Source organism: Hemicordylus capensis, chromosome 1 (genome assembly GCF_027244095.1).
Source record: "Hemicordylus capensis ecotype Gifberg chromosome 1, rHemCap1.1.pri, whole genome shotgun sequence".
NCBI lineage: Eukaryota > Metazoa > Chordata > Lepidosauria > Squamata > Cordylidae > Hemicordylus > Hemicordylus capensis.
Genome location: NC_069657.1, coordinates 96,884,956 through 96,912,881, shown reverse-complemented (window position 1 = coordinate 96,912,881; position 27,926 = coordinate 96,884,956). Strand labels below are relative to the sequence as shown.

The window sequence follows — 27,926 nt, the reverse complement described above, 5'->3', positions numbered from 1 at the left end:
TGTGGGCTGGTTTTGTGTAATTAGCAATAATACCTGTACACAGCTAAATGCTGTTAAAATAGATAGGCTTCTTAATGCAGCACATCTCAATCCTTCAGAGCAAGTTCCTCCTCCTCCTCCTCCTCCTCCTCCTCTTCTTCTTCTTATTTCTTCTTGTTTACACAGTGAGACAGGTGTTATTGACTGGTTTGTTTTATCCAGACATCAAGTCCTTCCCAAGGACCTGGGATGGCAGGATTTTATTATCAATGTTGTTGCTGTTATTATAATAGATACTGTCGCAGAATATAGGCTGTTCCCAGTAAAGCTGCTTTTTGTAATTGGCTGATGGTGATTTCTGTGGCCCCTATGGTGTTGAGGTGCTCTTCAAGGTCTTTTGGAACTGCACCCAGGGCGCCAATGACATTTTGGTCTTTTTCTGCCACAGCCTTTCAATTTCAATTTGTAGATCTTTGTATTTGGTGATTTTTTCTATTTCTTTTTCTTCTATTCTGCTATCCCCTGGTATTGCTATGTCGATTATTTTGACTTGTTTTTCTTTCTTCTCAACTACAGTTATATCTGGTGTATTGTGTGGCAGATGTTTGTCTGTTTGTAGTCGGAAGTCCCATAATATTTTTACATCTTCATTTTTGACAACTTTTTCAATTTTATGGTCCCACCAAACTTTGGCTACAGGTAGCTTGTATTTTTTGCAGATGTTCCAGTGTATCATCCTTGCTACTTTGTCATGCCTTTGTTTGTAGTCAGTCTGTGTAATTTTTTTTACAACAGCTGATTGTAAATGTGCATGGGCAAGAAATCCTCCCCAAAAGCCTAGCAAACAAGTGGTTTTAACTAGATATTAAAAATATCACATAAAATTTTCTCTTTATGTATAGTAACTATTTTTATGTGATTTTTTTATTGCATTATTGTTAATATAGCAATTGAGACTGATGAAACGTGCTCCTGAAGACGCGTTTAATGAAACAGCTATTTATCCTGGGGCAGCTGTAGTGTCTTTTCCAGTCTCTTCAGTCGTCATCCAGCAGACTACACAGCATGCATTGTTTTCCTTTTCTCTACCTGTGAGACCTGAGTACAACTGACTACATCCCTTATCATCGCTCCCAATCATCAGACACAGTAGAGTGTTCTGCTTTCGTCTTTCTGCTCTTATGGGTTATGAACATACTAGATGCATGTATTCATACCGTGAGAACAACAAGAGCTGCTATTGGGAACATGAGCTAATTTAGAGCCACATATTGATGCCAACTTCTGGTTGTTGGGTTTTTTTTTGCTTCCACTAGGATTCTGGGCTCTTAATCGGAGTTTACTACTTACCATTTGTCTATGCGTATTGTATTCACTCATTCATATATGCTGTTTGTAGATGTTTACCTGGCTGGTTTGTGTATAGCATATTTCAGTCATACGCTTTTTGCATATATACTGGTTTGGGGCATATCTTATATCATGTTCAGTATGTCATATGATTAAATCTTATTTCTATTTAATTGCCTATTAGATTGTCCTGTTCACGGTTTGTTTTTGTTTTTCTCCTTGTGGTTCCGTGGATCTCCCCTCCTCCTTTTTTCCATGATATCCAAACCAGCAAAACTCAGCTTGCTGTAAGCACACTATGTGAAAAAGTTAGAATCTAGAACTGGTATAAAATCTTCCGATGGCTCATTCACACATGTAAGCCATTGCTTGGTGCTGTACTGAAGTTACTTGAACATGCATATGTGAACTGGCCCACAGTAGGCTAAACAAAACTGAAATAGAGACCAAATGTAGTTGACAAGAGCCCTTTGGTATGTAGGTGTTGTTGTTTTTAACTGATCACTTTCAAATGGCCTTTTAGTTTCCATATTCCTGGGCATATAAAAGCCCAGCAGAGAGGGAAGGGAGAGTCAGTCCCACCCAGTGCTGCCTGGAGTGAGAGACCAGGTGGGTGCTGGGGTTCCTTCTGCTGTTGCCTGCCTGCTTTTGCTTCCCCTGTGGGGCTGCAGCCTCAGGTTAACATCTGTGGGAAGTGTGGGCAGGACTGGGACTAGCCCCTGAGTGACTCAGCTGTTCCTCGGGTCACCTGCTCAGTTTTGGGCTTTATAGGAAGGCTCCTTGTGGTGGCGGGCCCGTCACCGGTGGGGTCGCCACGGAAGGGCCGACACCAAAGGGAGTCGCCCCTTTGGGGGAGCCACTTCGGGGGAGAATGAGGGCGAGGGCTTCTGTTTAATTTAATTCTGTTTAATTAATTAATTCTGTTTAAGCTGTTTTAGACTTGGGTTGAAATTGCTGCAATGTGTTTGGGTTCATCTGAAGATGGGGGGACAGGGGGTGCCTTCGTTGACTATGGGGCAACCATCCCGGTGGTGGTAGGGAATAGAAGAAGTAATGTTGGCAGGTCAGCGGGGTGTTCCAGGGGAAGGGTAGTCAGAAATTTAACAGCGGTCTCCCCTTCCGGCTGTCCTGCCAGCTCTTTGACCTCGGGGAGCACTGCCAACAACCCACATAGCTTTTCCCTGCTCCTCTGTAATGCCAGGTCAGTCCAAAATAAACCTAAACTCATCCATGGGGCCGACCTAGTATGTATTTACCGAGACTTGGTTGGGGGAGGCTAGTGGTCCAGTTTGGTCCCAGCTTCTCCCTCCAGGATATTCTGTAGAGGAGCAGGTGAGGGGACGTGGGCGGGGAGGTGGGGTGGCTGTGGTCTATAAGGATAACATCTCCCTTACCAGCGTCCCTGTCAGGATATAGGACCATACTGAATGTGTGTACTTGAGTTTGGGGACCAGGGATAGATTGGGACTTCTGTTGGTGTACTGATCGCCCCGCTGCCCAGCGGAATTCCTTACTGAGCTCACGGACTTGGTCGTGGAACTCACGTTGGAGTCTCCCAGAATCTTGGTGCTGGGGGACTTCAATGTTCATTTTGGGACCAATCTGTCCGGGGCAGCTAAGGAGTTCATAGCGGCCATGACAACTATGGGCCTATCCCAAGTGGTCTCTGGACCGATGCATATTGCAGGTCACATGCTTGATTTGGTATTTTACTCTGATCAGGGTGGTGTTCCGTGGGTGGGGACTCCTGTGATTTCCCCATTGTCATGGACGGACCACCATCTCGTTAAGGTTGGACTTACAACCAATTCCCACCTCCGCAGGGGCGAGGGGCCCGTTAGAATGGTCTGCTCAAACCATTAAGATTCCAAGAAGCCTTGGAGGGATTTAATGTTGGCTTTGCTGGTGGTCCTGTTGATGCCCTGGTTGAGAACTGGAACAAATTGCTCACCAGGGCAGTAGACATTATTGCTCCCAAGCGTCCCCTCCGACCCTCTTCAAAATTGGCCCCTTGGTATACAGAAGATCTATGGGGGCTGAAACGGCAAAGTAGGCAATGGGAGCGCAAGTGGAGGAAGACTTGACTCAAATCTGACAGATTGCGACATAGAGCACATCTAAAGTTCTATGCTCAGGCAATACGTGCGGCAAAGAGGCAGTTCTTTTCTGCCCGTATTGCCTCTGCGAATTCACGTCTAGCAGAGTTGTTCAGGGTTGTGAGGGGATTAGTATCTGCCCCCCTCCCTTGAACCAAAATTTGGAGACATCAATTACCAGCCATGATGTGTTTAAAGAGTTTTTCGCAGATAAAATCTCTCGGATTCGGGCAGACCTAGATGGAGACTCCACAATTAATTTGATGTCTGAGCTGGAGGTGCCCAACAACTCCTCTTATGTGATTCGACTGGATCGGTTGTAGTTTGTGACTCCTGAGGATGTAGACAAGCTGCTTGGATCAGTGAGGCCTACGACTTGTTCTCTTGACCCTTGTCCAGCATGGCTTGTTCGATCTAGCAGGGAGGTTGTTGTCAACAGCCTGGTGCATATCATAAATGCTTCTCTGAGGGAGGGCAGGATGCCTCCTTGTCTTAAGGAGGCAATCATTAGACCTCTTCTAAAGAAGCCTGCATTAGATCCCTCTGAGTTGAGCAATTATAGGCCTGTTTCCAACCTCCCATGGCTGGGCTAGGTAATTGAGAGGGTGGTGGCCTCTCAGCTACAGACGATCTTGGAGGAAACTTATTATCTAGACCCATTTCAAACTGGATGATTTCCGATTGGCAATTGACAGAAGAAGTGTGACTTTGTTGGTCCTTTTGGATCTCTTGGCAGCTTTCGATACTATCGACCATAGTACCCTTCTGGAACGTCTGAGGGTGTTGGGGTGGGAGGCACTGTTTTACAGTGGTTCCGCTCCTACCTCTCGGATAGATTCCAGATGGTGTCGATTGGAGACTGTTGCTCTTCAAAATCTGAGATTAAGTATGGTGTCCCTCAAGGCTCCATACTTTCTCCAATGCTTTTTAACATCTACATGAAACCACTGGGAGAGATCATCAGGGGATTTGGAGCTGGGTGTTACCAGTATGCTGATGACACCCAGATCTACTTCTCCATGTCAACTTCTTCAGGAGCTGGCATATCCTCCCTAAAAGCCTGTCTGGAAGCAGTAATGGGCTGGATGAGGGAGAATAAACTGAAGCTGAAACCAGATAAGATGGAGGTACTTATTGTGCGGGGTCAGAACTCTAGAGATAATTTTGATCTGCCTGTTCTAGATGGGGTCACACTTCCCCAAAAGGAACAGGTTCGCAGCCTGGGAGTACTTCTGGATCCACACCTCTCCCTGGTTTCTCAGGTTGAGGCGGTGGCCAGGGGTGCTTTCTATCAGCTCCAGGTGATACGCCAGCTGCGCCCATTTCTCGAGATCAATGACCTCAAAATTGTGGTACATCTGCTGGTAACCTCCAGACTTGACTTTTGTAATGCTCTCTAGTCCGGAAACCTCAGTTGGTTCAGAACGCGGCAGCCAAGTTGGTCTCTGGGTCATCTCGGAGAGACCATGTTACTCCTTTACTGATGGAGTTACACTGGCTGCCAATAGGTTTCCGGACAAAATACAAAGTGAAAGTTATAACTTACAAAGCCCTAAATGGCTTAGGCTCTGGGTACCTAAGAGAGTGTCTTCTTCATTATGAGTCCTACCGCCCTTTGAGGTCATCTGAGGAGGTCCGTCTCCAGTTACCGCCAACTCGTTTGGTGGTGACACAGAGACGGGCCTTCTCAGTCGCTGCCCCCGAGATTGTGGAATGCACTCCCTTCTGGATGCAATCTTCCCCATCTCTGGCAATTTTCAAAAAACACCTGAAAACCCTTCTTTTCACCCAAGTTTTCTCAGCTTCCTAAATTGTGGGGGTTTTAATTTCTGGTTTATTTTAAAATTCAAAACCCAATTTCGGGGTTTTTAATCACTGTAATTGTTTAATTGTTGTTTTAAAATGTTTTTAAATTGTTAATTGTTTTTAATTTTGTTTTAGCTCTATACTGTTTTAGTGGTGTGTTTTAATTGTAAACTGCCCTGAGCCATTTTGGAAGGGCGGTAAAAAAATAAAATAAAATAAAATAAAATAAAATAAAATAAAATAAAATAAGTTCAAATACTGCTGTTTCTAACTGACTGATTATACAACGTGTGCCCACTGTAATGTGTCTGTCTTTGTAAAATATGCCCTTTGCAATATCTTCTGACCATTAAAAGGTACTAACCAGAAAAGCCAGCTAAAATTACCAAAGTAAAGAAAAATAAAACATTATATTAATAGAATGAATTGCAAATGCTATGAAGCCAGTGTGTAATTGCAAAAGCCGATTATGAAGCATCCTTAAATCTTGAATATTAAATTCAAACCAAGGAAGTGCTTTACTGAAAGAATACTGATTTAATGAATAATCTGTCTGATCTCTAAGCCAAGATTTCTTAGCATGTCAAATTCCCTTGTTTGGGAGAGCTGCTTATAAAGAAAACTCTGGCAATATTCCACCTGGAAAACAATGAGACTAGCCATTTCAAAAGCAAAAATGGACTTGGATTCTCATGAATGTCAGAGGAAGTATTTCAGCAAGTCAGGGAAAGTGCTCTAGAAAGCAGCTGGGAAAGATATACTGCACCACCGCAATCACAAATGTAGTCTCTCCAAATATTTAAACTTTTCTCCTCATTTGAACGCTGGGGAGGGGAGTGGGAGAAGAAACCATGGACAGTATGCCACACTGAGGCCCTTGGAAGAAGGACATAACAAAAATGTAATAAAATGACAAATGCTATTTAGGCAACTTGATCTCTATATATACATGTGATCAAGGATGCAGAATACCCCCCCAAAACACACACCCAGATAAGTTTATTTATTTATTTGATTTACATACCATCCTTCCCAAAATGGACCAGGACACTCTAAAATTGGAAATACATAACAATTAAAATTAGAAACCAATTAAAAGCAGATGAAAATTACAATTAAAACTAAATATCATGAAAAGTCAGAATAAAAAGATGAGTCTTTAATAATTAATAATAATAATAATAATAATAATAATAATAATAATAATAATAATAATTCAATTTCTATACCGCCCTTCCAAAAATGGCTCAGGGCGGTTTACAAAGAGAAATAACAAATAAGATGGCTCCCTGTCCCCAAAGGGCTCACATTCTAAAAAGAAACATAAGACACACACCAGCAACAGTCACTGGAAGTACTGTGCTGGCGGTGGGTAGGGCCAGTTACTCTCCCCCTGCTAAATAAAGAGAATCACCACGGTAAGAGGTGCCTCTTTGCCCAGTTAGCAGTGGTGGCTCTCCTGAAGGCTTTAAGGCTCTCCTGAAGGCTTCCAGGGAAAACAATGCTCTTATATTTATGGGAAAATAATCCACTTATATTCAACATAGGGGCAATAACAGAGAAGGCACTATCCCAGGTCACCACCAGATGAACTGGTGGCACTTGAAGACAGACCCCCTTCTGATGATCTCAATGAACAGTGTGGATCTTGTAAAGGAAGCCGCTCTCTCAGGTACACCGGACCCAAGCTATTTAGGGTTTTAAAGGCAATAACCAGCTCTGGGATACCCAAGAGACCAATCTGACCACCACATTTTGAACTAACTGAAGTTTCAGGACTATGTACAAAGACAGTCCTACGCATAGAGCATTGCAGTAGTCCAAGCTGTAGGTTACCAGCTCTGCATCACTGTTTTCAGGTCATTACCCTCAAGGAACAGACAGAGTTGTCTGATCAACCACAGCTGGTAAAAAGTGCTCCTGGCCACCGCCTCAACCTGAGGCATCAGTGTGAGACCCGGGCTCAAGAGCATTCCCAAGCGACTAACCTGTTCTTTTTAAATTTGCAGCATTTCGATTGGTTTTGAACACTTATATAACAAATAGACTATAAGGCGTTATTAACGCCATAAAGATTGTCCCCACAGAAAATCCTCATCTATCTTTACTCTCCCCAACTTGCAACTGTTACCTCTTATGGATATTCAGGGTGCTTATTCTGAGGCAGTTGCTCTTTATTCAAAGAAATAAAGAGCATCTGCCTGAAAATAAGAACCCTGGATACCTTGAAGCTGACCAGACTTATAAGGATTGCTTTCACACAATCACAGCAATACCAGTTAACCAGGATATCTGAGCCCTGGATAACTAATTGTGAGAACTCAGAATTTGGGTGAAAATTCCAGGATGGGTTATCTATCCTGGTTAAATGCAGGCTAACCACAGCAATTTGACGAGGATTGCCTGGAAATGCTCTGCACAATGAGCTCCGCAGTTGCAGTGATCCTCAGTTAATTCTTTAACCAGGAATGCTGAGATTGTGTGAAAGCAGCAGATGGTGTGAAAGCAGTATAAATACAGTAGGAAAACACACAAAGGCTCTCCACACAAGCAGTGGAGAGCCATAAGGGGTTTGGCGGGGAGAGCGGGCTTGAATCGCTCCCCCCTGCCATGCACAAGCACTCAGTTCACCCTGGGTGGCCGGACTGGCCACACACGATTACCAGTTCCATCACGGAGCTGATAGGGGCAGAGGGGATCGGGGGCCTCCCGGCCCCTGGAAGTCCCAGCATGCCCCACGTGAGGCCCTTGACACTGGGAGGCTAGTTAGAGTCTCCTGGTCAGAGGTCTCCTCATGAGTCGCCACAGCACGGAGCCGTACCGCGGCGGCACATGATCTGGTAAACAGGGTTAGCGAAGCGCTCACTTTGCTAACCTCGTTTAAGGGGAGGGGCATTTTGGAGGTTTGCTGCCAGGAGCTGTATGGCTCCCACTGCAGCGTATGACCAGGAGAAACCAGGCTGGCTCCCTTAGCCTGGTTTCTCCTGGTAATAAGAATAGCCTCACTGATTTTCAGATAAGTACAATGCTGAAGGGTATTGTGTTCATGTCCACAAAGCAGCTGTCTATGCTTCAACTGAGCACTGAAGCACACAACTGGGAACACAGGAGTGGCTCTTCAAAACCACACTTTTGGACAAAAAGTAGAAGGCCAGCACTGCTTATCTCGTTGGGATTTAATTCTGGGCAAAAGGGAGAGAAATAGCTGGGATGAGAGGACAGTACATTGAGGATCTCTCAGCAGCCGTCTTGCCATAGCCCTTCCTTTGTACTGCTTAAAATTACTTCAATATTAATTTAAAGCTCAAAGGAATCACGTTAGTTCTCTATAGCATTCAAGCAGCTAAAATAAGTAAGACAAACAACATTACACAATGTATGGACTGTTTGTGAGCTTTATTCTGTGTCTTGCTTGATGTAGTTGAGAATAATGGAGGATTAGAAATATAAATCTCAGTAGCTACCTTTCTACTCTTTAATTGTGTGGGTTTTTAAAAATCACAGTCTTGAGGTATATTATTTGATTAATAAAAGTGTATCTGTATCTAGACAAAATTTTCAGCAAGTCAGCAATGGTTGTTCCCATTATGTAAATCTTTTTATTAGCACCTTATTTCATGTATGTTCATGGTTTTTGTCATTCACGTTTTAAACTTGTTGTCCGCTGTTGCTTGAACTGGAATAGTTCCCATTCATTGAAGTCAGGGCAGATCTAGAAATCATCAGCCACTAAGATTACCACTCTGCAATGCTACAGCAAGGTCTTCTGTTGACCTTATAATTTAAAATCCCTTTTTGCATTCAGAGGAGTTAGATAGATTAGGAAATTAAATAGCATTTCCAAATTAGGGATGTGCACAAATCACAATTTGTGTGAAGAGGAGTTTTTGCACCTTTAAGAGTTAGGAGAGCAGGTCCATACCTGCTTCTCCTCTGCTCGCTGAAACAGGAAGCTGTGGCATCACACTCCGCAGCACCCCTTGCATGTTCCCCAGCATACACAGGGCCTCAACACATGCGCAGCAGTCATTTGTATGGTCAACAATAATTCTGGTCATGCTAATGACTGCAGAGGCCATGTGTGTGCTGCTGCCACGTTGCTGCTGTGCAAGGGGTGCTGGGAAACACGTGAGTGGTGCAGGGGAGCATGATGCCGCAGCTTCCTGCTGCAGCGAGTGGCAGAAGAGCAGGTACAGACTTACTCTCCTTTCTCTGGTGCCCCAACTCCACTCCGAATCAGTGCAGGAATCGTGCTTTGTGCACATCCCTAATCCAAATCTCAGAAATCACATGTTCATCTATGGATTGTGACTAAGACTTTTGGCCCTGCTCCATGACACCTACCATAATCTAAAATTAAAACCAGTTTTAAAGTCATCATAGAAAGTTAAGTGTTGGAAGGGACTTTGGAGGTCTTTTAGTTCAAATGGAAGCAGAAAACTGCTACTTCATCCCTGACAGATGGCCATCCAACCTTGATTTGAAAACCTTTGAGCAAAGGAGCGCCCACCACAGCACGAGGCAGATTGTTCCATTTTGAAAAGGTGTTAATAGTTAAATGGTATGTGAATCTGCTTCCTTGTAATTTCAACCCCTTGGTTCTAGATACGCCCTCAGAAGCAACAGAGAACAGTCTACTTCTCCTTCCAGGTGACAGCCCTTCAGATATTTGAAGACTGCTATCATCTCTCTCCTTTGTCTCCTCTTCTCCAGGCTAAACACACTCAGCTCATATAATTAATTCAAATATTTATATTAACATGCTTTTTATATTTTAATTAGTACTTTATTTAAGTACGGAGCTTTCAAGTTATTCTCAAAACGCAAGCATGAAATATATAAATCAGATATCGTATAACTACTTGATCCCTAAGTAATTGAGCTTGAACCACTATTTTTGATATTTGCTTGAAAACAGCTATTTTATATTTGAGCTATAATTGGCTTCTAAACTCAGCCATTAAGATCTTCACATTCTTGCCCAGTACAGTGGAGAGCTATTTACTAGATTGTTGTCGCTTAATTAGCAATACGTGTGTATTATGGCTCCTGACTGAAAGAGCTTTCAATTAAACTCAGTGATTTTTTAAAATGATGAGTTAATATAAAAACCGCAATACTACAGTTTTATTGACAGTTAAATGAGGAAAGCATAATATAGTGTATATGGAAATATTGGTCCTAATTTTCCTCTTTCATTTTTACACCTTCAGTGTCTTAAATGGAATGAATAAAGCAAAAGGGATAATTTAAGATAAACCAGCTCTGTTGTTTACATGTTTTCATTAAAGGTTTAATCTTAACCCTTTAAAACCCAAATAAAACTACCAACTATATTTTAGAAAACCTGTCTTGTTTTTTGTGAAGAATTCTTCTTATAATGTGAAGATCTTGAGAAGATCTCTGCCATGATGTCTTTCACCTGATCATGCTTGGACATGATAGACTGATAGACTGATAGATTGATATCTGTCCCAAAAGGGCTCACAAAACAGGTGCTCCTTCCCAAACCCTGGTTTCTTGTGATGGTTCTCATGACCAGCCTAACGCAGCCTGAGGCATCCTAGCCTGGGTTAGGCTTGTCATGAGAAATGGTGGGATCCTCACGGATCCTTCCGCTCCCTGCCCAACTAACCCTGTAAACAAATCCAGCTGTTAGCCAATGTTATTGTGTGTCTCCTCAGTATGAGTTCAGCCTTAGGAGACACAGACAGGCGCATAGAGCATCTGTCTGACGGGGAAATTCCCCAGTGCCACGCATGTGCCACGCATTGCATTGTGGAATATCCAGAGTTCGGAAAAACAAATTCTGGCTCCGGATCCCTCCGCCCTGCTCCTATGCTTCACAGAGCTGCAGAGAGCAGGGCTGCCTGTGTGGGAGCATGGAACGCGCACCCACCACATTTGCAGGCCTCATCTGTGGGGAAGGGAAGGTTTACCCTGCCTTCCCCACCCCTGCCTGCGCACAATGGTGATCATGAGAACTGCTTCAAAGGGTGGTGGTAGAATTGCTTCAAAGGGTGGTATAATATAAAAAGCCTTGTTTACCTACTACTACTATTACTACTACTACAACTTATGTATTGCATTTCTATTTAAAAAGTTCTCAAAGTGGTTTACATAGAAAACAAAAATAATAATAAGGCTAAGAATAATGACAAGGTGGCCAGCGTGGTGTAGTGGCTAGAGTGCCGAACTAGGACCGGGGAGACCCGAGTTCAAATCCCCATTCAGCCATGAAACTAGCTGGGTGACTCTGGGCCAGTCACTCTCTCTCAGCCTAACCTACTTCACAGGGTTGTTGTTGTGAGGAGAAACCTAAGTATGTAGTACACCGCTCTGGGCTCCTTGGAGGAAGAGCGGGATATAAAATGTAATAAATAAATAAATAAATAAATATCTATACTCTTAATTTGTAAGATGATTATAAAACCAAAGCAACAACTGCAACATAAATTACTCTCACTTCCATATTTCTCACTTCTCACACCACTGCTAACTTGGGCAAAGAGGCACCTTTTAATGTGGTGATTCTCTTTATTTAGCAGGGGGAGAGTAAGTGGCCCTATCCACCCCCAGTACAGTACCTCCAGTGACTGTTGCTGGTGTCTATCTTATGTTTCTTTTTAGATTGTGAGTCCTTTTGGGACAGGGATCAATTTTATTTATTTATTATTTCTCTGTGTAAACCACCCTGAGCCATTTTTGGAAGGGCAGTATAGAAATTGAATTATTATTATTATTATTATTATTATTATTATTAGATTATTATAGATTATATAATCCAATAGATTATAATAAAATTCAATAGATTATAATAAAAAAGCAGGCTGGATGAAAGAGGTCAAAAAATGTAACCAACAAATGCAAGATCTAATAACAACACCAGAATTAATAAGTGAAAGAGCAAAGAAAATTTAAAAAATGGACCGTGCCAGGCGACAATGAACCGCATGGCTTTTGGCTTAAACACCTAACAAGCCTTCATAAACAACTATCAAAACAGTTCAATCACATTTTGCAAGGAGGTGATATTGAACAATGGCTAACAACTGGGAAAACTCATCTCATTATGAAAGACCCAGCAAAAGGTGCAGTTCCAAGTAATTACAGACCGATAACATGCCTGCCAACCATGTTCAAATTATTAACTGGAATAATAGCAGATGAAGTGATGCAACACTTATTAACTAACAAACAGCTTCCAGTTGAACAGAAAGGAAATTGCCCGAACACCAGAGGCACAAAAGACCAGCTGCTGAATGACAAAATGATTTTAGAAAATTGCAGGAGAAGAAAAACAAATCTAAGTGTTGCATGGATTGACTACAAGAAAGCCTTTGATTCATTGCCTCACACATGGATACTAAAATGTTTAGAAACAACTGGTGTCAGCAAAAACATTCAGATATTTATTTTTAAAAAGCAATGAGCATGTGGAGTACACAGTTAACAATCAATGGTGAGACACTTGGACAGGTTAGCATTAGAAGAGGCATTTTCCAAGGGGACTCACTATCCCCTCTGTTGTTTGTAATCGCCTTGACCCCACTTTCACAAATACTAAACAAAACAGGCCTCGGATAGCAAACATCTAAAACATCCAGTAAAATCAACCATCTGCTGTACATGGACGATCTGAAGTTGTATGGAAAGTCCCAGTCAGAAATCGAATCACTGCTAAACACTGTCCGTATATTCAATAGTGATATAGCAATGGAGTTTTTACTAGACAAGTGTGGTGCATTAATAATGAACAGAGGGAAGATAAGAAAAACAGAAGGAATAGAACTGCCCAATGGAAGCAACATCAAGAACCTGGAAGAGAAAGAACATTACAAATACTTGGGCATTCTCCAGGCTGATAACATCGCACACACTGAAGTTAAAAGAAAAATTGGAAGTGAATACATCAGGAGAGTTCGAAAAATCCTCCAGTCCAAACTCAATGGCAGGAACACCATACAAGCCATAAACACCTGGGCTATACCTGTTATCAGATACACTGCAGGAATAATAACCTGGACCCAGGCAGAGCTAGAGGCGCTAGATCGTAAGACCAGGAAAATAATGACCATCAATCAGTGGACCACCTAATTAGTGGACCACCTAATCAGCTGTTGTAAAAAGATCGCACAGACTGACTGCAAACAAAGGCATGACAAGGTAGCAGGGATGATACACTGGAACATCTGCAAAAAATACAAGCTACCTGTAGCCAAACATGGGTGGGACCATAAAATTGAAAAAGTTGAAGAAAATGAAGATGTAAAAATATTATGGGACTTCCGACTACAAACAGACAAACATCTGCCACACAATACACCAGATATAACTGTAGCCAAGAAGAAGAAAAAACAAGTCAAAATAATCGACATAGCAATACCAGGGGATAGCAGAATAGAAGAAAAAGAAATAGAAAAAATCATAAAATACAAAGATCTTGAAATTGAAAGGCTGTAGCAGAAAAAGACCCAAATAATCCCAGTGGTAATTGGCGCCCTGGGTGCAGTTCCAAAAGACCTTGAGGAGCACCTCAACACCATAGGGCCCACAGAACTCACCATCAGCCAATTACAAAAAGCAACTTTACTGGGAACAGCCTATATTCTGTGACGATATCTATAATAACAGCAACAACATTGATAATAAAATCCAGCCATCCCAGGTCCTTGAGAAGGACTCTATGTCTGTATAAAACAAACCAGTCAATAACACCTGTCTGACTGTGTAAATAAAAAAAAATTTAAATCTGCAAAGTTCATTAAAACTCATATGACTTTCATAAAGCTCTAAAAACTAACAAACTGACCCTATGAGTTAATGCTCCAGCAATCAAATGTCTAGGGTTGGGCACAAGGTTCAAGGACGTAACTTTTGTCATTGTGCCAATGGTAGCTGAGAACCCCAACAGCACTGGCTGTTTCAGATAAGAACAGTGAGAACTATACAGAGTGATTTGTGGGTACTACTGATTGTCAAGAAGATGTGGGTCACAGACAGATTCTTGTGAAGAATCCCAGCTAGAGCAGTCCTGGGAATAGTGGGTTGGGGAAGGCAAAGGTTGGGTGACCGCAGAAAGCCATTGAATTGAGCTGATAGAGGGATCAGACTCCTACTCCCCCACATGCATGCTAACCAATGTTTGTTTTCACCCTCATTGGGCCCAAAGTTACTGGTTGAATCTGTAATCCATATATAAGAGGAAGTTGACTTGGGAGGGTTCTTTAATGAAAACTACACCCCACTTATGCACAGGATGCTCCTTTCTCCTGCAGTGATATAACCTATAATTTGCAGCTCAACTTTTTGATATTTGCTATATCTGAGAGTTGCTCCGGGAGCCACACTCTTTTGACTACCACTGGACAGACACCACCTGTTGCAGACACTAATTTAAAAACTGTTGCTGAATATGACATGGATCATCTAGAAGAGGAAGAGGAAGAGGAAGAGAGTGTAGGGCAGTGGCTAGACAGATCCATATTATTTTCCCAGTTCCTCCAACTCCCCTGAACCAGCCCTATGGCATCCTTGCAATAGTTAGAAGGAGATGTTGGCCGGCCCTCTAAATCAGAGAATGCACAGTAACAGAGCCAAAGCAGCATTTCCCGTGTGTTAGATCTCAAAGAAAGGCGAGGCAGCAGGCGGCAGCAATATAAATCCCACTCTTTAATCACAGTGGGGGAATAATGACAGTGCGCCGCATGTGCTCCCAACATAAGTAATGCTCCCAACAAGATTATTCTAAGGTGCAACTGGACACATTTTCTGTAGTACAAAAATAACTGTAGTGAAAACTAAGTTTTTGTGCAGTTGGGCCTATAAGCTTAATAAGCACATAGATAGTTTATTCAAAAGAAATTGAGGAGGAAAATAAAGAGAAAATAGAGATGAATACTGTTTCTTTTCAACTTTCATAACCTTATAGAAAGAAGGATTATTTCCCTGATTCCTTCCTACTGTTTGCAAGGCAGGTCTATATTTCTTACTTCCTGAGGCTATTCACACGATGGGAGAAAATCGGGTTCATGTGAACCACCAGGCTCGGCTCCAAGCCTGGTGGTTTGTAAGCGGGTCACCCGCTACAGTACCCCTCCCCTTAAACTGGGTTAGTGGAGTGAGCGCTCTGCAAACCCGGGTTTTTTAATTGTGAGTAACCCTGGCTACTCATGAGGAGACCCCCGACCAGGAGGCTCAAAAGCAGCCTCCCGGCTCGGGGGTCTCTCCAGCATGCCCTGCACGAGCGGACCCCGAACTCCCCAGCCCCTGCCAGCTTTGTAATGGAGCCGGCAGTCATGTGGGCGGCCGCTGTGGCTGCCCAGAGCAGACTGCTGCTCGCCTGCAGGGAGAGCGGGCTAAGCCCGCTCTTCTCGCAAACCCTCCCTAGGCTCTTTTCACGGGTTGTGAGAAGAGCCTCCCTGTCTTTTTTGTGTGTCTCATTTTTTCCTTCCTTCCTTGTCTGTCTCTTTTATTTTTCTGTTCATTTGCCCTTCATCTTTCATCCTCTTAGAAAATTCTGGAGTAAGGGGAAAATTCTGGAGTAAGGGGAAGTTGACTGCACCCGCTGCCTGTGCAGTAGGAAACCTTCCCTTACAAGGCAAATGCTGGCGATGGGTCATATTAGTCACCAAGTAAAAGTAATGGCTGTGAATGAATGAATTTTTATTTGTTAGCCACCCCATAACAAATTGTTCTCTGAGCGGCTCACAGCATAACAATAAAACAACAAATAAGAGCACTTAAGTGAAATTACAACACAGGAAGAAAAAAACAACAAAATACAAAATACAGTACTGTACAAAACAACTGAAAACCTTTTAAAAAATCAGTTTAAAAATCAAGAATATCCAAATGTAAAAGGCCTGAGTGAACAAAGCATGCCCTGAGTGAAGAAGCATGCCTGCTAATGGAAGTCTGAATTGAGAGTAGGAATAGTAGAACCCAGTAACGTTCCCCTTCCTCAAAGAAATGGTTGGTTGGTTTCTATACATATCCTTTGGATGTCAACTATTTTTCACATTCTGGCCTACTGAACAGATTTCAGTTTACTGTACTCCAATCAAAATATGTATCTAAAAGGTTAACAAGAATTGTATTCCTCAATTCAATTTTAGCAGTCTTGTGTGGACATTTCTGGGCGCTTTCTTATAAAAGTATATGGTAATCATGGCAAGTTTTCCCATTCAGTGTTTTCACAAATTGCATTAGCTTCATGAGGCTTGCTTAAAAATCATGAGATTGTGACAAATACGACAATCTGGTTTAGCTAATAAATACCAGATTTGGGGGGTGTTTTGCCATCACCTTTTCAAATGAATACCAGACTTTAAAAATATTTCTTTTTAAATCTAGAGATGTAAAACAGCTGCCATGTTCTGCCCCCACAGCTGGCTGAGCTTCACAAAGAGGTGAAATTCTTTTAGTTTCTATATGTGTTTTGATATGCTTTGGAATGAAAGCAAGTATGGGAATGTATATATTTTCTCCTTTTTATTCAAAATCTTTTAACTGTTGACTTCATCAAAAACAGAGCTGGTATTAGCATGTCAAACAACTGATAAAAGAGGAGGTGAAATACCACCATTCTACTGCTTTTAATTAAACAAAAATTAAAAATAACTCTTTTAGCAATGGGAGACACCACTCAGCTACTAATTGGTTGATCACAGCTTGGATTCTATGGCAGTCATCCAACACAACGTTAGGGACACTTAAACTCAGTTCCCCTGTTCCAACAAATATGATCCTGAAATGGAAGCAGGCACATGGAAATGTGCATAACTGATGCAGATGTATATCTCCATCCATATTGCTACACCCATCCATGCCCTAATTGACTGGTATGACGTGTCTTTTGATGCATAATTATATTCAGGGTCCCAGGGTGGCGTGGTAGTTTTGGGGTGGGGCTGTGGTTTGGTAGCAGAGTATCTGCCTTCCAGGTTCAATCTCTGGCATTTCCAAGCAGGGCTGGGTGTTTTCCACACAGCGCTTTTAGCTCACATCTCCTCCGGAATGGAGGGTGTGCACTACAAACCACCTAGATCGTACGTAGCTATGAACCTAGGTTTCTCTGTCTCTTTTTTCTAAGACCCGTTCACCACCAGACCTCTATCTCCCTTCCTCAGCGCTTCTATATGGTTAATGTGCATTAGGGGCAACCTAAGCCATTTCCAGAGAGTCTGCAAATCCCCTCATGGGAAGGTTATCATTAATGAAGCAACTCGGTGCTAGTCTTTAACACTCTCTTTTCTTATTCTGTAACCCAATACCCTTCAATAAAGCAACTTTGTTGTTTCTCAAGACACATGTCTGCATTCTGCCAGTGCATCCTGTCTCCTGCTAATTGAGCAAAGTGGTACCTTTTTAAAGTGGCGATTCTCTTTATTTAGAAGGGGGAGAACAACTGGCCCTATCCATCCCTCCAATGGCTGTTGCTGGTGTCTATCGTGTTTTGTTTTGTTTTAAGATTGTGAGCCCTTTGGGAACAGGGAGCCATTTTATTTATTTATTTACATCTATGTAAACCACTTTGGGAACTTTTGTTGAAAACCTGTATATAAAAATATTCATCATATTCATATCCATATCACAATCAGCTTTCCCAGGTATTTTAGTATAGCTGTTCACAGGTCTACATCCATTTGAAGTGAATTTTCCCCCACTTTGAGCAAAGTAGTCATGAAGGGTGATTACAACCACACTTCAGAGCAGACAGTGTCTCTAAGACATACTTGCTCAAATCACCAAACTAAAATACAATACAATAAAATAAAAAATCAGCTAAAAACACAGTCAAGTGGGGGGTGGGGGGAGTTGGAGGATTGTTTTCAAGAAGACTTCTAATTTGGTTCTGGGAGAGCATTCTAGGCCTGTTTAATATTTCTCAGCTCCATTGTCCTCTAGCAGTGTTACAGCTGGGATGAATTTTGGTTAACCAACTTTTGATAGGAGTATCACCATAACAGAAAGCCAACAGATATTTTATGAGATGCAGATCAATGAGAAACCTGATGGTTGCAGCTCCATATTGGCTTTGACAAATATGTTCACAGTTGCTTTGCTACAAAACATTTCAGACCTCTTGCATTTTAGTTTTAAAAATACATTTTTCCTTAAGAAACTAACTGTGTAAAAATGGCAGATTCTTCCTCATGGGTCTGCTTTAAATCATACTGTCTGAGCACATAAAATGTGCTGACCTTGATGACAACTCTTTCCTGTTAAAACACTGACACTTCTCTAAGGGAGAAAAACAATAGATACTTTCCCCTCATCAATGCATCAAAAAATGATTAATAAGCTCCAAAATCTATACATGAGTGCCCTAAGAGTCCCTGAGGGTTTAATTAGTCAATTATGAAGTTATCCTGATGCTACTAAGGGTACAATTTAGAAGAGAACCCTCATGTTTGATCTGCTGAAAAGAAGAAACCAATCATGCCTCAAAGCTGAGTGCACAGAGCTGGATTGGGAAAAATAATTTTCTTTTTTAAAAAAACGGAATAGATTTTGTATGGATTTGGTTAAGCATACCTTGTAAAATTATTTTTTGCTAAAATACTTTAGTATCAACTTCTCTTTTAATGGTTCGGTTCTGTGAGCCACTGTGTCAGTCAGTCAGTAGGTTTATTCTGGACACTAGACCATCAAAGGACGAACAATCACAGCAACAGCATAAGATATCTCAACCTTAAACCAAGAGCACAATTTCATAGTGACAGCACTTCAGACGACCCCAAATAACCCCCACCCCATGGCCCCAGAACAGTCCTTCCATCATCAGCAATTTATAATTTGCTTCCTAGTTCTTATAGCAGATGAAAGAAACTTGGCCCCAGCTAAGGAATTACACATAAAATTGGGTAGATCTACCTGGAAGTATACTCAGTGCAGGGGTTATCAGTTGCTGGTGGGCTCCAGTATAGAAGCTGCAGAACAGGAGAAGATGCTCCACAGACTCAGCTGTTACGAGAGCAAACACTCAAGAGCAAGGGAACCTTGGCATATCTTCCCTGCAACACTTGTGAGGGAAGTACATTAAGTCTTGCCCAGGCAAAGCACTTCGATATTTGATTACATGGAAGTTACTTATGTAGACAGTTGGTTGAAAGGCATTTTCATAATCAATGCCTAAATGGTACAGAGAATGTACAGTGTGAGTGGAAAGATCCTGAAAAGAGATGTCCCAGAGTATTTGCTTTAATAAGGCTGTTGCAGAATTATACCCCAATTATAGAGGGACAACCCAAGACAGCATGCTCTGTGAGCTATTGATTTCATCCAAGTACTACTATGGCTGTCAGTGGGGAGGTTGAAGAGCACCCCCCAAAGCTGTCCCAAGGACATGGGGACTTTTCTCATGATCAGTGAGAAGGGCTACCGGGTACGTGGGGAGGAAGGCTGCTGAAACTTAATTCCCCCGTAGATGATTGTTGGGACTGTGCTGGGTGCATGTATCACGTGCCTAGACGGACACCAGCTGCCCCCAGCAGCACAGAGGGTTGGGGTTTGGGACTCATTGTCCTGCCCCCCAGATATCCCATAATGCATCGTGCAAGTGTGTAGTGCATCCCCCGCCCACCCACAGGAGGCTGCTTCTGCGTTGGCACCATATGGTGCCAACACACAATAATTTAGCCCAGGTTAAAGGAGCACTCGTACCCTTAACTTTGGCTTCCAGGTGGGCCTCTTGGGTGGGTTCACCGCTGAGACACCACTGGCAGCCACGCAGCTGCCGGCAGTTCTTATGTGCAGCCAAACCCGGGATTAGCTGCGTGTGAGAACAGCCTCGTAGACTTTCAGCCAAAACGTCAGGACACCCAGACAAGCTCTAACATTGAGGAGATACTGTCCCACCTCCAACGGAACAGTGGCACTGGGAACACATTGTAGGGTATGCAAAAGAGCAGGTAAGAAGCTAACCCACAGGCCATTTAAATCTGAGGACAGATTTAATCCAAATAGTAGCTCCATAAAGGGGCAGAGATGATATCTTTGTGTTAAATACTTTGGCTGCAGGAATATACTGACCTCCTTTGATGTAAATGAAACAGAGAAGGGCAATCTGAATAGCTCAAACATTTTGGGAAGCATAACAGGGATGTGCTATCACCCTCCGGATCAAAATGCTGAGAGTGAACTGGAGTTGGAGAAGCAAATCAGAGTGGTGTCAAAGAGAGACAGAGCTGAAATAATTGGTGCTTTCAATTACCCTCACACAGACTGGCAAATTTATGTACGCGTACTGACAGAGAGGCCTAATTTCTAGACATGCTAAATAACTATGCCTTAGAAAAAATGGTTGTGGAACCAACCAGGGAGATAGTGACCATGAACTTAATCCTGAGTGATGTCCAGGACCTGATGTGATATGTCAGAGTTGTAGAACCACTGGGGAACAATGACAATAATGTGATCCAATTCAGCTTATATGCAAGTGGAACTTTTGCCAGGACAGGACAAAAATTAGGGGAATGGTAACAAGGAAGCTGAAAGGAAAAATCAGGAGGATCAAATTACTCTAGAAAGCATGGAACTTATTAAAAAACCACAAGTTGTTCTAGTAAGAACTAATCAGCCTACTTTCCTTTCACTGTCTCTACAGCCGAACTAAATTTGGTTCAAATCGAGGTTCACAAGTTAGTTCTTGAACCTCAAATCTTCATGCATCCACCATCTTGGATCAGAGTGGATGACCTTATTATAAACTATACCATTGAGGTGTCCCTGTGCGTCACTCACTACAACTGTATCAAATTTGGTTCAAATGGGTTAGACAGTCCTCAAGTTAGTGCACTTGCACCTCAAAAGTTCACACATCCACCATCTTGGATCAAGGTAGATGACATAATCACAAACTATACCACTGGGGCATCTCTATGCGTCCATAGAGCTATAGCAAATTTGGTTCAAATCAGACTGTCCACAGGTTAGTGCACTTGCACCTCAAAAGTTTACATGTCTGTCATCTTGAAATGGGTTGGATGACATTGTCACAATCTACACCGTTGAGGTGTCTCTATGTGTCCCTATAGCTGCAGCAAATGTGGTTCAAATCGGTTAAGCGGTTCACAAGTTAGCCCACTTGCGCCTCAAAAGTGCATGTGTCTGCCATCTTGGATTGGGATGGATGGCATCATCACAAACGATGCCGTTGAGGTATCCCTGTGTGTCACTCACTGCAACTGTACCAAATTTGGTTCAAATGGGTTAGACACACCACAAATTAGTCCGCTTGCACCTTGGATGTTCACAGAGCCGCCATTTTGAATTGGAGTGGATGACATCATCACACACCACGCCATTAGAGCATCCCGATGTGCCCCTACAGCTGTTGCAAATTTGGTTCAAATTGGTTAGGCGGTTCACAAGTTAGCCCACTTGCTCCTCCAAAGTTTACACGTCTGCCATCTTGGATCGGGGTGGAGGACATCATCACAAATTACGCCGACTAGGTGTCCCTGTGTGTCCCTACAACTGTAACTGATTTGGTTCATATTGGTCCAGGTGTTGCAAAGCTGATGGGGAGGGACCACACGGACACATACACAGAATGCTGGGTGATCTCATAAGCCTATGGGAAAGTAGGCTAATAATAGAAGCTCAGTTGGAACTCATACCAAGAAGCAGCAAAGGTACCACCAAGTTTAGGAGGATGCCAGTGCGACTAACAAGTAGATTCAGGGAAGCTATAAAAGGGAAGACGACTTCATTCAGAAAATGGAAGTCCTGCCCAAATGAAAAGAACAGAAAGGAACATAAAGTAATGCAAGGAGACAATAAGAGATGAAAAAGAGAGAGCTTGAGGAGCATATAGCTAGAAGTGTCAAGAAAGACAACAAAAACTTATTTAAATATATGAGAAGCAGAAAACCTGCCAGGGAGTTGGTTGGACCCTTAGGTGTCCATGATGAGGGCATGAAAGGGATTATTAAAGAGGATAAAGAGATTGTGAAGAAGCTGAATGAGTTCTTTGCATCCCTTTTCATAGCTGAGGATAATGACCATATATCCACTACTGAACTGAGCTTCTCAGGCTTCGAGGCTGAAGAACTGGGCCAATTTGAGGTGATCTTTGATTTTGCATAATTAATCCTTAAGGAATTGCTCTTACAATTAAAAAAAGAAATTAGATAAAAGAAATTTGAGCTCAGGTCTAGAATAGAATAGAATAGAATAGAATAACTGCATCATGATGAGCCACTGTATGAGCATGGCATATCATTGTGAACATATGAAACTCTCTCATAATGACTCAGATCAGACCATTGGAGCATTTAGCCCAGTGCTATCTATCCTGACTTGCAGTTGCTCTCCAAGATTTCAGACAGAAGACTCTCCCAAATTCACTATTGGAGGTTTGACACACAATTCGTGTGTAGAGCCTTACTGGGTTCTGGGGGCTTAGCCAGAGTACCCAGAATGTTGGGGGCAATATGCTAAATCATTGTAAACTGCTTAGAGAGCTCCGGCTATAAAGCGGTATATAAATGTAACTAACTAACTTAGCCTGCTCTCCCTGCAGACAATCCCCAGGCTAGCCCTGGGTGGCCGTATTGGCCGCCCACACGACTACTGGCTCTATCGCTGAGCCGGTAGGGGTAGTGGGGATCGGGGACCACCTGGCCCCTGGAAGTTCCAGGATGCCCTGCAAAAGTGTGTGAGGCATTCTGGAGAGACCCCCGAGGCTGGGAGGCTGCTTGTAGCTTCCCAGTCAGGGGTCTACTCATGTGTCACCACGGCGTGGAGGGATCACAAAAATGTCCAACAAAAACCCAAAGATATTCAGCAACAATATTTTAAAATCGGTAACGAAATATGAATGAATCTAGTATCCTTTACTTTCGTATGTTTTTGAACCTAGGAAATCACTAGGGATTGCAGCTCCTCTGCCTGGCCTTTGGTTGGTCATGGGCAATTTCCCAGCGCAGGGGTGTAGCTATAATTGAGCAAATGGGTTCAAACAACTTGGGCCCCTGAGCTCCTCAGCCCCCCCAGCTCCACCCCTCCCTATTATCTTCTTTATCTCCCTCACTCTGAGGGGTCGCCAGAGAGAGGGATGAACACAGCCCCCCTTTACCCCAGTGATTTGAGTTATTCTTTTACAAATAGTTTTGATGCCATGATAGGGACTATCACTACCTCATGCCACTATTTCCTTGTTTCCAAAGTTTCTTGGGCAGTTTAATTAAACCGTTAGTTAAATTATTAATTTGCTAATCAACTGGTGCCTGAGGTGGCTTCATGAGCCATTAAACAGACTTCATGAAATAGACAGTATCAATCTTCATTCTGATTGGAGGCAAACTAGTACACTGAGATCAGTATCTGGACTGCTTTGAGGAAGTTAGAGCATTTCCCATTATCTAACTGTTCTGACTTGATTTCTTATCTCATTCCTAAGTTTTCATAAAATGTAGACTCAGCTGCCCTTAACTCTTTGAATGCAAAATAGAAAAGTGAACTGTTTGGGATTCTATTCTAACCTCTCGCCCATCAGCTCATCTCAGTAAACTTCAAGTAACACAGTTTACAATATGAAACTCTTCTCCCAACAATTTTTGTACTGAAATGAAGCAGTTGTGGGGCTGCAAATTTGTTTGGAGCAGGGAAAGTGGAGTGCTTAGCCCTTTACCCACTGCCATTTTTTCCAGTCAAAAGAGCCATCTGATGCTTTTCCAGTGGGAAGGGGGAAAGATAAGGGGTCCCCATCACTACACTGATCAAATTTGCATCTCTCCATGGCTACATCTTAGTGGAATCACACCCACCCCAAAACAAACAAACAAACAGGAACAATGTTCTAGTCTCTACTGTGGCCCTCAGTCTAAGGATTTGATTTTTTTCCTGACAATGTTTTCAGAGCACATAAGAATAGTCACATATTGTCTCTACTTGCCCATATATTTTCTTGAAATGTGTCTGGCTACGGAAGCTCTCAGGCAGCAGCTTCTTCTGTCAGTGCAGCACAAACACTCAAAGTTGTTCAGGAAGTATCTCAAAGAGGAGGTACTTCTTTGTGTAGCAGAATTATACTGGATTGTGCCCAAATACCGCACTCATCTTCCTAGTCCAGTGGAGCACTGGGGATCAGCAGAGTCCCCGTACTGCTTCTGATGTCAGGTGTGCTGGCTCAGCACATCTGATATTTGCAAACTGCTCCAGCTGGAAGCTCCCATGGAGATTACATCCTGGTTATATTTATGAGCCGGAAGACTTGTAGGCTAGTACCAAGTGAGTGATGTGTACACTTCAGGGTCACCTACTGACTGTATGTTTTGAATGGACTCAGCTGGCTTCTTCCTACTAATCCAGTGCAGATAAGCGTCAACTGTTCAATACCTTTTCTGCCCATTGGTCTTCATGCTAGTGGGAAGTTGTTTAAGAGTATGTCTTTGAAACCAACCCAAGGTAATCACTGCTGTATAAGGAGGATATAAACCAAAGCCAAGAAGCTCAGTTTCTTCTTCTGGCTTGCTAACTTGGCAAAGCAGGCACCTTTATCATGGTAATTCTCTTTATTTAGCAGGGGGAGAGTAACTGGCCCTGTCCACCCCCAGCACAGTACCTCCAGTCACTGTTGCTGGTGTCTATCTTGTGTTTCTTTTTAGATTGTGAGCCCTTTGGGGACAGGGATCCATCTTATTTATGTATTATTTCTCTGTGTAAACCTCCCTGAGCCATTTTTGGAAGGGCGGAAATCAAATAAATAATAGATAAATAGAAATCAAATAAATAATAAATAAATAAGGAATACATTGTTTGGATCCAGCCCTCACACTGACACAGTGCAATGTAAAGAAACCACATTATTCCTGTGCTAGAAAGAGAGCAACACAGAGACCAGGCCCAGGCCATCAGAGAGCCAACCCAGCCAACCCTTGAAGCTCCAGTGCAAACTCTCATACAGCAGTGGTACCTCTCAACTGCTCTTCCCCCCAATGTATTGGAAGGCAAACACAGAAAGATCCCAATTGCAGAGAGATTTTGCCCCTGTGACACTGGAGAGGTAGAGACCACAGAACATGTACTCCCCTTTTACAGAGACATTCGGGCCAAGCTTATATTTCCACTACTTCGCAAGTACCCTGGCTGCCCAAACCATGTCTATACCTTGTTACTGCTTTCAGATGAAGACCTGGTCTTTACATATAACACTGTCAAGTTCTGAGTGACAGTGTGTAGGATCCTCCAGGTCATGACTGCCAGGTCATGACTGCCAGGCCATTCCCTTGCATCAGCTCTGCATAGTTTTAAGCCGCGGACTATTTTATCTTTTTCAGTGTTCCTATTTAGATGTCTTATTTTATATACGGTACCCCATTTCAACCACCGCTTTTTGCATCCATCCATATATATAATTCTCTAATGCGTACCTATGGCTAATCCTGTACATGGCACCTCTCATGATAGTTCACAAGCAGAAGCACTGTGGTGATTGGGTAGTGGCAATTCCATATGCAGATAGGGAGGAGGAGCCTGTGAGAGGAGAAGTACCATGGTGATTGGGCAGTGGGGATTCCATATGCAGATAGGGAGGAGAAGCCTGTGATGATTAAGGTCAGTTGGAATGCCATTGTTACTGGTCAGAAGATGTTCTTGACTGCAGAGAAGAGGAATCCTTATTAATTAATTAATTAATTAATTACATTTCTATACTGCCCAAAATGCAAGTTCTCTGGGCGGTTTAGAAACAATAAAAACAGCCAATAAAAAGATTAAAACATTTCAACAATTAAAATTTCAACAATTAAAACATTTCAACAATTAAAAGCCTGGGTGAACAAATGTGTCTTGACTGCCCTTTTAAAAGTTGTAAGAGATGGGAAGGCTCTTAATTCAGCAGGAAGTGTGTTCCGAAGCCTCAGGGCAGCAATGGAGAACGCCTGTTTATCTTCTCTAATAAAACGCTTGGTGTCCGTCCGTGGACACCCAGGCGTGTGTCCGTGCCTCCCTCGCCCGTTCTTGGCATGCGCAGAGAGCATGCTCAGAACGCGCCGAGGGAGACACGACCGCCAGCACCAGGCAGCCATGTTTGTGACTCTGCCCGGCCGCGGGGAGGACAGATGCGGCTCCGGCAGCCGCTTGGAGGCAGAGGCGGCGACGGGACCAGACCACCCACGGGCGGCAGATGAAGATGCGGCTGTGGCAGCCGCTGGAAGGCAGAGGTGTGGGGGAAAGGTGGTGTTAAACGCGGCGCGGCCGAGGCGGCGGTGGAGCCATGGCCAAGGCCTGGCGGCACCGCCGAAGCTGGGCGGGGGGAAGAGGCAGTGGGGGAAGCCAACCGAGGTGGTGGCAGAGCCGCCGCCGAGGCCTGGCGGCGCCGCCAAAGCCGGGCAGGGGGGAAACTTTGGGGCCCTTGCCCGGCCGGGGAGACCGGCCGCGGCATGGAGGCATGCGACAGCGGCGGGAGGGGGAATGGTGGCGGGGGCCCGGAGCTCACAACTGCACTAGCGCCCGTTATTTAACGGGTCGAAAATCACTAGTATACAATATAAAAGGACAGTGGGCAGGGGTCTGCGAAGAGAGGGGTTGTGAAGGAGTAAAGAGCCCCTTCAGGAGAAGGAGGCTGCCGTGTGAATTAGATGAGGAAACAAGATGAACAAGATCTGCTAACTCAGGAAGCGAGAGAAAAAGAGAGAAAGAAAGGGGGGGGAAGAAGGTAGGGGAACAAAGAGAGAGGGGAAGAGCAAGTGGAGGAGAGAAAAAGAAAAGGAGAGAGAAAGCAGGGGGAGAGAGAAAGAAGGGCGAGCGATGGGCTCGAGCGTGTCAGCGGCCTGAGAGGAACGAGTGGCCATGGAGGCACCTACTAGCAGCAAGGAAGGGCCCAGTCAACCACTGCTGTTGTATGGGGGTATTGGCAGAGGGTGGCAGGCAAGGGACAGGCCTGGGTCTGTCAGCGGCCTGAGGGGAATGAGCAGCCATGGCGGTGGCAGAAGTGAGGAAGAGCCCGGTCAACCACTGCTGCTCCTGTGAGGAGGGCTTGGGTGAGGGTGGGGAAGTCTCTGGGGATAGGGGGATGCAGCTTGGGAATAGGCACCAGCAATGCTGCAGCCACGACCAAGAGGAGTGAGGGGGATGGAGCAACAGGATGGAGGAATGACCAAGGGGTGAGGGGGATGGAAGCAACGGGATTGGGGATCAGGAGTGTGGCCTAGGTGAAGGTGGAAAGATCTCTGAGGTGAGGGGGGATGTGGCAGGGGATGAAGGGAGTACTAGCATGCATGTGCTCTGCGCGGGTTAAGCTAGTTTTATATATATTTCACTTTCTATATGCTCATAATTTTTTTAATACAGCTGTTGGACTGTAATAAAGATAATTGATTGAACCTTTTCAACTGAGAGACTTTCCACTGAATCCCTCCTCCCCATCGTCCAATATAGAGAGTGGAAGAAGTAGCTGGCTACCTGTAGAATCCTTTCTGGATAAGATAAAACCACCACCTCCATGGAGGACCCATGGTGCTCACATGCCAAGAGTTTCCTCAAACCTGGAGCTGGCCCTGACACAGACCTATCTGTACTAGAAAGGTTTGTTTTTGAACAGGAAAACACATCTGGAGCTTGTTGCAAGTTGGAGAACTTGGATCTTGGTTCCCCCTAGTACTCCAGCTACTACTGCTACTAGTATTCCATCCAGTTCACTATTCTAGCTTGGTATTGAATAGATGAGTTCAAATGTATATCATC

General features: G+C 43.5%; 1 protein-coding gene across 3 annotated transcripts in view; it reads right to left on the bottom strand.

The window, feature by feature from the left end:
* The window catches only part of ABTB2 (ankyrin repeat and BTB domain containing 2), a 254,828-nt gene that overhangs the window by 143,632 nt on the left and 83,270 nt on the right, over window positions 1–27,926 (bottom strand). Inside the window, exon 1 of one of the 3 annotated variants that reach the window (XM_053255265.1) lies at window positions 6,256–6,271. The exons of the other annotated variants lie outside the window; for them this stretch is intronic. The gene's annotated coding sequence lies outside the window, so the exon portion shown is untranslated. Of the gene's footprint in view, window positions 1–6,255; window positions 6,272–27,926 lie in introns of those variants that run through there. 3 annotated transcript variants of the gene reach the window in all.